Raw genomic sequence first — 12437 nt, forward strand, 5'->3', positions numbered from 1 at the left:
GCCGGGCTGGTTCCCGGGGCAGCGCAGGCCGAGACACCAGAGCCCCTGTCCCCAGGCGAGGAGCGGGTGCGCCCCGGCCTGCCCTGAGGCCGGAGCCCGGAGCGAGCGCGGCCGACAGCCCGGGCCTCCAGCGCCTGTGTGTGTCCCCGGGTCCCCGCAGGCGGGCGCGGCCACCGCAAGCAGCCCGGCCTGCGTCCGGCAGGACTGTAGATGTCAGGCTTTGCCCGGGGAGCCTGGCGGCGGCGGGGCTGTGAGTTTCAAATTAACCTTCCGCTTTGTTGCTGTGTAATGTGGATCCCCGAAGGCCCCCCGCCCCGCCCGCCCCCCTTCCCCGGGCGGTGCGCGCTGCAAACTGCGAGTTGAGCTTCATTTACATAAAGCGATTCCGGGCGGGCGGGCAGCGCGGAGGCGGCGGGCAGGCCAGGGACGGGGACGCAGCGCCGCGCCCCGTGGGTGAATCCCCGCCTCGCCCCGGGGACCTCCCTCCCGGGCACCGGCCGGCCGCCACCATGAGCCCCCCTCCCCTGCCTGCGGCGCCCCTGCTTCTAGCCAGCGCCACCTCGGAGCCCCGGGGCCAGCGGGAGGTGGGGAGAATGCCGCCTGGGGTGGGTAAGTTCGGGGCTCTGGTGCCGCTGGAATTTCCCATTGTCGGGCACACCGGCGCGGCCCCCGGACCTGCGAGTGCCTCCTCCCTCCGGAGGTGTGCGGAGGCTTTGTGTGCCAGGTGAGTGCCGCCGCCCTCCCCCGCCGCCTGCCCGTGGGTTCGCGCAGCCGGCCTAGCGCTGCAGGCAGGTGCCGCGAGTCTTGGCTGAACTTCCCATTCTCTTGGGGCATGTGGGGGAAGGGCAGGCTGGATGCACTTGAACTCCTGGACTCCAGCTGTAACCTACCTGGGGTGGGAGCGTCTAAATTCTACTGGGCACAGAGTGCAGTCCTTCCTCTTTCCCTCCCTCCCCTCTTCCCTCCCCTGCCTCTCAGTCTCTTTATTCTGCTTTGGGATTAGTTCCTTCCTTCTGAAATAATTGTGCTGCTGGTGCCTTTTAGAAGTTTGGGTTCCTTTGCCTAAAAATGCACCCCTTTCAGCCCCAGAGAAGTCGCTGGTCAGTTTGAAACAATGTGAAGAATGTGCCTGTTGTGGAGTAATTAAAGGGGGAATCAGAGTGTTGGAGCTGGAGGGCACCTTTGGAGATCATCTTGTCCACCCTCTAATTTTAGTTTGTTCTCACTCTGGAAAAACCAGAGCAGCATTTATTTCTTGGGGGAGGGTGTGTGTGTGAAGGGAGAGCTAAGATTTTTGTCTTGTTAAAGGAAGAGGAATGCCCAAGTTTAGGTCGGTGGCAGAAAACAAACAAACAAACAACAACAACAAAAAAACAAAAGTAATGTTCGTAGAGTCAGAGGGAAATGAGCCTTCTAGAAAATGGTCCTTTCTGCTTTGGATATTCCTATTTAGGATGGGGAAGCACCTGGAGGGCAAAGACCCCAACCCTGTGCATGGTGCATCCCGAGAGGGAATTGCCTATACAGTGTGTTAAACTGGTTTAAAGGACACCCATAAACAGGTGAATCCAGGAGGATCATCCCTCTCCCCACCCTCTATTTGTGTCATTTAACAGGCCATGGAGACTCTCTAAAAGCCACTGACAGCCTCAGAGAGGACTGAAGCCCCACCTGGGCTCAGAGGGAAGGCCTGTCCTTCAGGCTGGGGCCTGCACAGGGAAACACATCAAAGCAAAGCAAGGAAAGCAAACTTAAGCCTTGAAGGTAGATAGTGAGAAAGTTACACGTCATCTTATTTCATCTCATGCTTTGAGATCCTTGGAGACAAGCCACTAAATAAATAGAGTATAATTTAAAGCTCACCCTAGCTGGGGAAACTCTTGTTTCTTTGCCATCAAGCAGCAGGTGCAAGTTTGTAGAGTTGGCCCCCGGAGTCCCCTCATTCCTAAATTCAGGAGGTGTCAAACCTTCATGTTCTTTTAATGACTGTGGTTTCTGGATAGGTTTCAAGGGAAACCCTAAAAATCACGAGTTCTAGTGGGTTGGGCTGGAGGGGGAAGCCCAGGAGCTGTGGCTGAGACTGGAGCCTGCATTTGATAGGAAAACATATACCTTCCAAGGTAACCTGATCGAGAAAGGCTGCGGCTGGGAACGTGGGCCTGTTTCTTGTTATCAGAACAGCCACTGGCCACCTGAGATTCTGAATCTTCTTGTTACCCAAACTGTGAGAAACCGGGAACAGAGGTAGGGTGTGAGGGGAATCAGGAGACACGGTTTTCAATCATTTGAGGGTTTTGAGAATGGGGTCTTTGGGCAGAGGTACATACTTGGGTGTTTGCACATCTGTATTTGTGTTCGTTCTGTTTCAAGGGGACCCTGAAGGCGCCCTTTCAGAGGATGTGGAGCCATGAAGGCCAAGAGCAACTTTCCCTCTCTGCCTCGCTTAAATTACAGGACTTAAGGAAATTGTCTGCATTTGGTTTCCAGCATAGTTTTCAGAAAGCAAGTAAAGTGCCTGTCAGAGTGGGCTGGGGTCACACTTGGTCTTTTATTTAATTGCACAAGTGTTATTTAACAACATGGGGCAGAGGCAGAAGCAAGCATTTTTCTACTTTAAAAAACAGTCCTTTTGGAATCGCAAGAAAGTAAGTGACTTGGAGACCTTCTGTCTTTATGACATGGGTCATTTCCCTTTCCCAACTCTTTTATTCCCCTAAATGGCTACACTTTCTATGGGATAGAGCTACTGTTTTCCATTTCTCCTGAAGACAGTTTTGATTGACAGGGAGGCATTGAGAAACACTTGCCAACTATTCCAGGACAAAATAAACCTTAGCTGCTTCTGCAACCACCTGAAACTTTAATTTTGATTTCTTTCCTCCTGTCTTTTATTTGCTTAAATGAATACTTGGGGAGGGTAGAAGGGGGCCCAAATAAAATGGTACTCCCAGCAGGCATCCCAACCCGGCAGCGAAGTGCCTGACTTCTTGCAGCTTTGGGATTGTATTTAACTGCTGTGTAAACTCAGTGCCAATTGGACTGCCCGGTGGCAAGGAGCTAAAATAAACAAGATTTCAGTTTTCATCATTATGACGTTAAGTGATAGCTCCTAGGTGCACTCTGGGACAGGGTGGGTGCACCTTGGGTGACCCAGAGGTAGGTAGTTCATTAGAATAAATCTGTGATTGCAGACTGCTGGGAAAGTATCATCTGGGGCTGGTGGTGATTTGGCTTAGTTTTTTTTAGTGCTGGTCACATGTGGCGTATGGGGAAACATGTCTTTATTGTCACCATGTGGTGGTGTTCCTTTTTAGTGTATCTTAGGGCTTTGGGGCTTCTGAAGTGTTAGTGTAAGAACCTAGAAATGCTTGAGGGCCCAAAGCAGACTTTTACTTAGGAAATTATTTTTATTACAAAGTTGCAAAAGTATCACCTTAAAAACAAACATTTAAAGCGACTAAGCAACTTTTTATAAAAGTATAGGGTATTGCTCCTATTACTTGATGGCAAAGAAAGTGAGTTGTCTTTATAGGCACCTTTGAAGAGTAACTAGTTTGCTTTCAACCCAAGGGATCTAGCCTTGACTTGGGGGGTGGGCAGTGGTGATCCTGGCCTGAAGCAGCTCCAGCAAGCTCCATCCCAATGCTTGCCAGCTCTATAGGGAAGATGCACCTGATGCTTAACAGAAGCCACCTTAAGAGGTACAATACGTGCTGTGGTTTATACTTTCATTTGCTATTAAAATGGTTGCATGCAGTTAGCCTGGCCTATTTCTCCAATGTTTGGGCCTTTTGGCCTGCTCTGGTTCCCAAGGCTGGTGTAATTAACCAGGATGGGGGCGTTACCATAAAAACACAACAGGAAGGCAGATTCCATTACAGTGAACTTCATAGGGTTATCCAAATGCTCTGGGATGAGAATTTGGTGTAATGGTTATTGTTAGAAATCACAGCATAACTTAGAATCACCATCCTCTGCCTGAGTTAAAGACTGTGGTTGGGGAAATGGAAAACCAGTTCTAATAGAATCCAGGAAAGGGAATTCCTTTGCAGGAGCTAGTCTTAATCAGATCCTAAGGGCGCTTATTCTGTCCAAAAGCACAGTGTCCTGCGTCCTTGGGCCACTCAAATTGAGAAACAAACACACAGAAGCTAAGATTGCATCAAACTGCCCCGAGGGAGAGACCCGGGCAGAAATCTTGGCTCATTGGCAAGCCGCTTTCAAAATCCAGATTAAGGAGAAAAACTACCAAATCAACAACTGTCGGATTTGTTTTCTATATGATTTAAAGTTGGCTGCCAGACTGTTCTCTTTGAACATGTGGGAAGTGACAATCAGATGTTAGAGGGCTTAAAAAAAATTTTTTTTTGGCTAATATGGTAAATGACTCCTATATGGATAGGAACTTGGGACTGAAGGAAAGCAAGGCTTAGCTATGATTGACAGCAGCATTGTGCTGATGTTTCAGAAGCAGTGACACAACTGGAATTTTTTTTTCTTTCTGATTTTTATTCTTTGGTTCAGGGGACAGGGTAGTAAGAGCAAGCCAGTAGTAGTCTAGCCGTGACAGGTGTGTTTCTAGAGAGTTCTTTGCCCAAGGAAGTTGCCTTGGCCACTTATTTGTAACATTTGAGGTCTTTTTTCTTTGATGTGTCTGCCTTTCTTTCACCCTTAATTCCTAGAGTTTTCTTGCTTTTGTAAGGCTAAGCATGCAAATAAAAACAGGAAAGGAGATGTAGAAAGTTTGCCTAGGGGTAAATTGGGCTCCATTTCTTAGCAGGACTTCTGTTTTGTTGGTTTTAACCCCAAGCAGGGCCCCTTAGGGAAATGCCTGGGCTGTACCTGTCTTTTGGGCAAGCCCTTCTCCCTTTCCATGTGGGCTTGTCAACAGGAGGATTAGTGTGTTTGGGGGAGGCTTGGTGTGTACCTCTCCAGAGGGGCCCGAGCCTGCCTGTACTGGGGGAGGCCTTAGGTGGCTCAGCTGCCCACTCTTTGAACTTTGGTATTAACACATGTACTATCTCTAAGATTTTTCCATCCTCTCCCCTCCCTGGAGTCAGGTCTAAGACTTCCAGGGAAGGGAGGCAGGTGGGACTGCCCTGCCTACTCTTGCTCCTTGTGGCTGTGGATTCAGGACTGAAGCGATCCAATCCCTCTGAGAAGATGGAGAAGAGCAGGGGTCCCTCTCCCCTCCTGTGCTGCTTAATTTGGGGGAGGAAGTGACTCCCACTGTAGCCCTAAAGGCTCTCTTGAATGTTTATCTTGAATTTAATCTGAGCTAGGTCTTTGGGGGCAACAGTTAGGAACTTGTGAAGTATCTTCAGTCATCTGCAAGGGGACTCTGGCTGGAACCGGGCAGACTGGCTCCTCTGGGCTGTGTGAAAAGACGGTGGAATTTTCATCTGCTGCTGATTTCACGCACTGTCCTGAAAGTGATTTCGGCCACAAACCTTTGATCTGGGAATGAGACCCCTGCCCCCATGCTTCTGGAGATAGGAGTTGGTGACTGCTCTTTGTACACTGGGAGCCAGGGAGGGGTGTTAAAGAGTAGAGTACCTGGGGGCTTTGCAGGGTTGACTGTACTAGGGACAGGCAGGCTGGGAGGGGGGGATGTATAGGCTTCTTAATGGGTAGGAAGGATTCTTCTTAAAGCCTGAACTGTTTTCCTGCAGGGAGGAAGAAGAGTTTTGCTTATTTCTTGATAGTTGCTGACCCCATCCAGGAAGGTGACTGTGGACAAATTCTTCTCAAGGTATTAGCTGATTTAGATTTTGGACAAACCATCCCCTGTACAAGTGTCTGTCCTAGATGCTGCATTTCAGCATTGACATTCCAGTTCAGAGGTGATCCCGTGTCTTCTCATTTGAACCTTCTGGTCCAAGTGGAGTGAGATCAGCTGAGTGTAGAAAAGACCAAGGGGCTTAATTAGGTATTTGATGTCAGTCCTGCAGCCCACCCCCCTACCACAGTCCTATAAGAACCTGTTCAAATATAGAAGTCTCCCTTCAGTGTCTAAAAAGCTCTTTTTCTCAAGAATCTGTAAGTCTATAAAAAGTATATATGTGTAGACATGAACTTACTTGCTTCCCACACTGACGGACTCTGAGTGGCCTATTTTGGACAACTTTTCTCTTCCTGACAACTTTGTCCAGTGGAAACACGTGGAAAAGCATGTGTGGGCGCTTTTTTTTTTTTTTCCTGCCTCTCAGCAACTTTTTTTTTTTTTTAAACAGTTTTTCTTAACTGCTCAAGAAACAATGCAAGTGTCTTCCACCAATCCAGGACCTGTTTCCTAAAATGCTCTTTGGCTCAGGGCCTTGGTTCTTAATGTACATTTGGCTGGTGGGGGAGTGGTTTCTGCTTTCCCTGTAGCGGCTCCACTCTCTGTGGAATATCTGCATCCTTGTTAAAATGTCGAGTCAACTTTTGGACACGTAAAGCAGAGAGGCCCCTGGATTTCAGCTTGGGTGTCAGGAGGCTGATGTCACTCCTAAAGTGACGGCTTTTAAAATACCATCTCTTTTCTGCCGGGGTCTCCAAGGGTGTCACTTTATGTGGTCTGGAACTATGGCCAGGCATTCAGGAGGACTTTCAGTCTGGGCACCTGTGTGCATGGGCCTACATGGCTCACTCTTTCACAACGTAGTACTGGACTCACTTTTAAAATGTAGTTCCCAGCAAAGAAAGGACGGTTGAAAATCCTAGGGTTCCCCTGCCCCATGCCTTTTTCAAAGAGTACATCAATGCTCATGGGTTTCTTTGGGGAAAGCAGAGAACTTTTACACCTGTTAGGAAAGACTATCAACTTATTTTGCCTTTACTGGGGAAACTAAGGATTGTCTAGACAGTGGAGAAAGGGGATCACAGAAATCCAGGTACAAATTCCTGGGTGTTTGACCAGAGGGAGGTGTGGCCTTCCTCTTTGGTTTTAGATATGAAATCATTCCAGCGCTGTGTTCATAGTTTCATGGGAGAGGCAGAGATGAAGCAGAAGAACCCCCTCTTAGGAAAGGGGGGCCTCTGTACATCACTCTGCTCTGTCTTACTCCTCTGCTGAGGCCATGGGTGAGAGAGGCTCAGCACTGCTGCAGCCTAAGCTCTGTGACTTGAGGCCAATCACTTAACTTCTCTGAGCCTTGCTCATTTCTTATGCAAAACAGGGCTTCACCTTAAGCTACTTAGTGCATTGAGTAGCCTTTTCATTAATGTTAGTTCCCATCTCACATCCTTTCCCCTTTTATTTTGTTCCTGCTTAGGGCCCCTGTCTTTTCTCAATACCCTGTTAGAAATAAACCAAAAGGACCAGTGTTTCGTCCGCTCTTCCTTCTCTGGGCTGAGACTACAGCCAACTCTTTCACATCCTGTGACTGTTCCTATGCGATGCAAGGGGCTGTAATAGATACAGTGTCCCCATCCTCCCCAGCGACACTCTCCTGCCCCCCACCACCCAGGCTGGCAGGCGGCCTTCTAAGTGAGCAGCCCACTCAATGACCCACCTAGAGAGGCCTTCCGGGGCTAGCTTGTATATGCTAATAGGCCTGACTTGTCCTGGCTTGTTTGTAGTGATTTGTGGAGGCATTTATATGCAAATACTATCAACTTGCTGAGTTAATTATCATGTGCCTCCCCCCACCCCTCCTGCATGGCCGCCCAGTCTGCTGGCCTGTTCTCATCAGCCCTGCCGCTCCGCAGTCCTTGCCTCCTCCTCCGTCTGTGGCCCTGTCCCCTCCTTGTACCTGCAGGCCCAGTCTCAGCTCCTGTACATTTCTGCTGCCTGTCCCAGGAACCTGGGCCTGGCCGTGTGGTCAGGCGTGGTGAACGTGGCAAGTCGGTGACTGCCTGACTCCAAGCCTCCGTTAAGAGGTGGCCCTCACGTGCAGGCGAGCCTAGCTCATGTCACCCTGAGCTTCAGACCCCACTCCTACCAGCTACCTTGAAGAGCAGAGCTGCCCAGATGTATCCATCCTTGACACTCAGTCCCCAATCTTGTGCAAAAGTGATGAGAGTTTCAAAGTAATGTATTTTTTTTCATTTCTTACGTCATTTAGACCACTAAATCTCATTACCGATTCTGAGCCCTGGAGCGGAGCCATTTTACAGAGGGATGTTCCCTCCTGCCCCCTTTCTGGAAATTTGAGTGGACCTCCGACCTAGTTTCCGGGATATTCTGGACTGTTGACACTTGGGAGTGGCGTGGGCCTGTGTGTTAGTGTATTATCATGTATTATCATGGGCTCCTCCCCCCTTGATGCCAGCAGCCCCTCCCCCCCCACAGGACAATCAGAACTGTCTCTAGGAATTAATTGTTGGGAGGTGAAACCCCCCTTAGTGGCTCCTAGTTGAGAACCACTGGGACAGAGGCTGCATTTGTTTCTCCTGGATGACAAGGTGGCAGGTTCCCAGCCCTCCTCCAAGTTAGACATACTCACTGCAGCCTCTGAGCCCGTGCGTCTGAGCTGAGCAGCCTGAGTTTGTGATTTGACCCCTCTGATAAGTTAGACGTTACTGTTTGCTTCACACACACTAGGCAAGTGCCCTGCCCCTGAGCTACAGCCCAGTCCCTCTCTCTCTTTAAAAGGAGTGCTGTGTTTATTCTCTGAATGTGGGACCTTGGCTGCGCAGCTGTGGAATGGAGCTGAGGCCTGAGGAGCTGGGCCACTAATCTCTGGGGAAGCTCCCCCGCCTCTGTGGGGGAGGCCCTCTGGGCAGCACCCTGGGCTGGGCCTGGAAGGAGGGTAAATGTTCTGAGGGCTCAGCATAGTCTCTCACACTGCACAGACTAATGGTCTGGGTTAATTTTGTATACAAGGTCCCTTTTGTTGGACAAGGGGGTGAAAGTCCACAGCTGTGACCGGAAATAGGGGAAGGGACTACTGGGATGACCTTGTTTTGGAAAGTCTAAATGGAATACTAATGGCCGAGATCTAAGAGGGTGATGTATGTGTGTGTTTGACTGAGCCTACAGATAAGGTGAAGAGTATTTTAAAAGTTACTTTAGTGCAACCTCCCAGATAACCGCATGCCTGGGGCCAGTTACAATTTATGGCCAGCTGGTAGTCAGGCTGTGTGTCGGCCTCACTTTATCTATTGAGTCCAGGCTCTGAAGCTTAACTGGTGGTGCTCTGTTTGTTTATTTTATCTTCTTTTTTTTTTGGGGGGGGATCAGGTTTTGTTAGTGAAGCATAACAGCATTTTATGATATAGAAAGATGTTGTATTTCTGCTACTGAATACCTTGGGACATATGGCTTCTTCCTGTCCCCAGTGATAATGTGCACAAGGGTATTGCATTCTGGAGTTTCCAGGGGCCTGGGGTATAGGCCCCCATCTTGTACAGTGCCACCAGCTTGTCAAGAATGTGAGCTGGGGCAGAGGTGTGGAGGAATTCATAAAGCTCCAGGCCCTAGGTTTCTTACATCTCTGAGGTCAGCCTTTTCCTTTTGCCTGGCGACTTACTGAAACTTTGTCTCTGGGCTGTCCAGTATGCTCAGCACACTTGCCTGGTCCACAGCTTAGCTTTGGATGGTGAGTTCCCACTTTATCTGGACGACAGATAAGCAGTGGTATTTCCTGGCACCCATGGAGTCTTTCATCCCTAGACTGAGCCCGTCTAGCACAGCTGCCTCCATGGTCACTGGGATCTAACATGACCAAGTCAACATGGACTTTGGATGAACAGTGACTGGATGTCTTCTTCCCCAACCCAGTATTCCTAAGGAGGAACTGAAAAAACTTTTTTTTTTTTGGAAAAAGTGGCACGTTCTTGAGCTTGTGTGTACTTTGCTTCTAACAATCAGATTGTGGCGATTGGGTGTTGCTCAAATCTTGCAATGTTTCTTATTTCTAGTTTGACAAGGTACCGTTTGGGGGGCCTTTTGTCTGTGGCGGGGGGGGGGGGCGCAATAAGGATAAATGAAAAGTGATTCTAATCTTTGAATTTAATCTACAGACATAACTTCTGGTGGATGGCTTGGAAGAGAAAGTTTGTGTGTCTTTTTATTTATTTATTTATGTATCTATTTATTTTAGGGCAGGGGATGTGGCTGTGAGTTCCTTCAGACCCTTCACTTCATCTATTCCCTAAGCCACAGCCATCTGCTTTTAAAAAATTTATTTTTTCATTTTAAATCCTCAAAGACAAAGGGACCTGGAAGCTCAGACCTGTCCTGCCACATTCCTGAGTAATTTGGTTTTGATTAACCCAAGGAGAGAAGTTGGTTTCTCCTAGCGACGAGGACTGACTGACAGAGGGGATCAAAGCACCAGGAGGGGCAGTTCCCCTAATACACGCAGTCCCCCTCCCCCTCCCTCCTACGGCCCCTCCCCCTCCGCTTTTCATCCTCCTCTGCCTCTCCCCCCACCCCACCCCACCCCAGGCCTCTCAGCTTCCCCCTCTTTAGAAAGTCCGAGCAGGAGTTGTTTCCACTTTTTTGACTCCTAGACGTGGAAGTGTCTCAGCGCTTTGGGTGGACCAACCAGGGAGAACCCCCCCCTTCTTCCTAAACTCTTTTTCCCCCCACAAAGCTGCAGAGCACATTCCTGTGCTAATCCTGCTGCTGGAGGAATGCAAATGGCTGTAATTGTGTGCCCCAGGATGGGCCTAACGCATCTGTGCAGCTTTTCTTCTTTGAGGAGGTGGCTAAAAAGTTCATTTACATAGAGAAATGAGACTGGCCTTGTGATCCCTCGTGGTAGAATAGGCACTTTCTAATAGGAAAGGGGCCGCATCTGTGTTGTCTGTGCCTCCCTCCCCCTTCCCTCCCCACTTCCAGGGTGTGTGCACGCGCCTGCGCACACCAGGATCCCGCTGGGCAAGCTTTAGGGGAAGGGCAGTTAAAAGGGAGCACTCTGCTCTTGATACTAAGAAATCAAGCTGGAGTAGGAGGCAGGCCTTATCCCGGGTAATCCTCCCATGAAACCGCCACAAACAACTTGCCATTATTGTTTTGAGGCATGCATGGGGCTCAGAAGCCATTGATAACATCTTGGAGGAGCTGTACCATTCTCTTGGGCTTCAAGGCACATCTGACCCCGCCATTTCTCTTCATCTAAACCGTACTTGCAATTAGGAGATGAGTTATTTGGATATGAAGATTCTTCAGCCCAATTAGAAGTATCCCTTAGAAGTCTTTAGGGTAATGTTCAAGGTAGATAAGAAAAATCTGTCCCACTCATAACCAGGAACACTTCCTCCCACCTGGATCTGAAGTTGAAAGGCAGGCAGGGGTTCTAGACCAGGACTGTCCAATAGAAATGCAGAGTGAGTCACATGGGTAATTTAAAGTTTTCTAGGAGCCACATTCAAAAGTTTAAACAGGTGGAGTTAAATTTATTGTATTTTATTTAGTCTGGGGAATTGAAATGTTATCATTTAAACATGGAATCAATATAAAGGAAACTATTAATGGGATGGCCTTGTTTTGGTATCAAGTCTTTGAAATCCTATGTGTATTTCCCACTTCCACATCTTAATTGGCTCTAGCCACATTTCATACACTTTGAAGCCATAAAGGGCTGGTGGCTACCTCCTGGACTGGACAGGGCAGGATGGACTAAAAGACGTGCCCTGGCTGGCATGGGAGGCATTGGGGAGATGGAGCTGAGTCACCCATCGTGCCCTGCCACCAGTTGCTTCCATTTGCCTTGGTTCAGGGTGCAGGTCGAGTCTGCACACAGCTTCCCTCACTTCCTCTTGGGATTGTTAGGAGGCAGAAAATCGATGCAGGTGTGGGCAGATGTTTCGTAAACTGCTTCCTGATGTGCAGGTGGGCTGCGGTGGAGGTGTTCACCTGGCTTCGAAAACCTGTCCCCAAGGCAAAAAGCCACGGTGGCAGCAAGGGGCCGGCTCTCCTTTGCATGAGTTGTCGTGTTTATTGCTGCCTGCAGACGTCACAGGTGAACAGGGCTGCATGGAGCCTCCAGGACATGACCTTCCACCTCTCCACGGTGGGCCTCTAGTTTGTGGCAGGGGATTGGGGCTTGAACCCAGGCGCTTCCCCTGGGAGGCTGTTCTTTCCTCACTCCACACTGTACTGACATCACACAGGCTTTCGACGGGTGGCTCAGGCCGTGTGATACGGGGCTTGGAGGGGACTTCCTTCTGGAGGCTCCAGTGGTTACCAGAGGGAAGGGGGGGAGCTGCTCCTTCTGGTGGAGAGGTGGATGTCTTGGTGCTGTGGGGTGGAAGCCACTTTGTCTAGGGCTGATGGGCTTCTGGTTGGAGGAGGAGAAAGGGAGGTAGGTAAGGACAAATCAGAAGCAGCCTTGCCTGTGAGGATAAGAGAGGAGTCCGTGTGTGTGTGTGTGTGTGTGTGTGTGTGTGTGTGTGTGTGTATTTTTTCCCTCAGTGCCAGGGGTCAAACCCAGGGCTTGCTTATGCTAGGCAAATGCTCCACCACTGAGCTCCACCCAGAGGTGTTTTTATTTATTTTTAAAATG

At 49.4% G+C, this 12437-nt stretch overlaps 1 protein-coding gene across 2 annotated transcripts in view; it reads left to right on the plus strand.

Annotated features, from left to right (window-relative positions):
* The first annotated feature begins 408 nt into the window (after positions 1–408).
* The window catches only part of Zfhx3 (zinc finger homeobox 3), a 230880-nt gene continuing 218851 nt past the window's right edge, over positions 409–12437 (plus strand). For both annotated transcript variants that reach the window (XM_026399203.2, XM_077793358.1), the window contains exon 1: positions 409–724. The gene's annotated coding sequence lies outside the window, so the exon portion shown is untranslated. The remainder of the gene's footprint in view (positions 725–12437) is intronic.

Source organism: Urocitellus parryii, chromosome 15 (assembly GCF_045843805.1).
Source record: "Urocitellus parryii isolate mUroPar1 chromosome 15, mUroPar1.hap1, whole genome shotgun sequence".
Classification (NCBI taxonomy): Eukaryota; Metazoa; Chordata; class Mammalia; order Rodentia; family Sciuridae; genus Urocitellus; species Urocitellus parryii.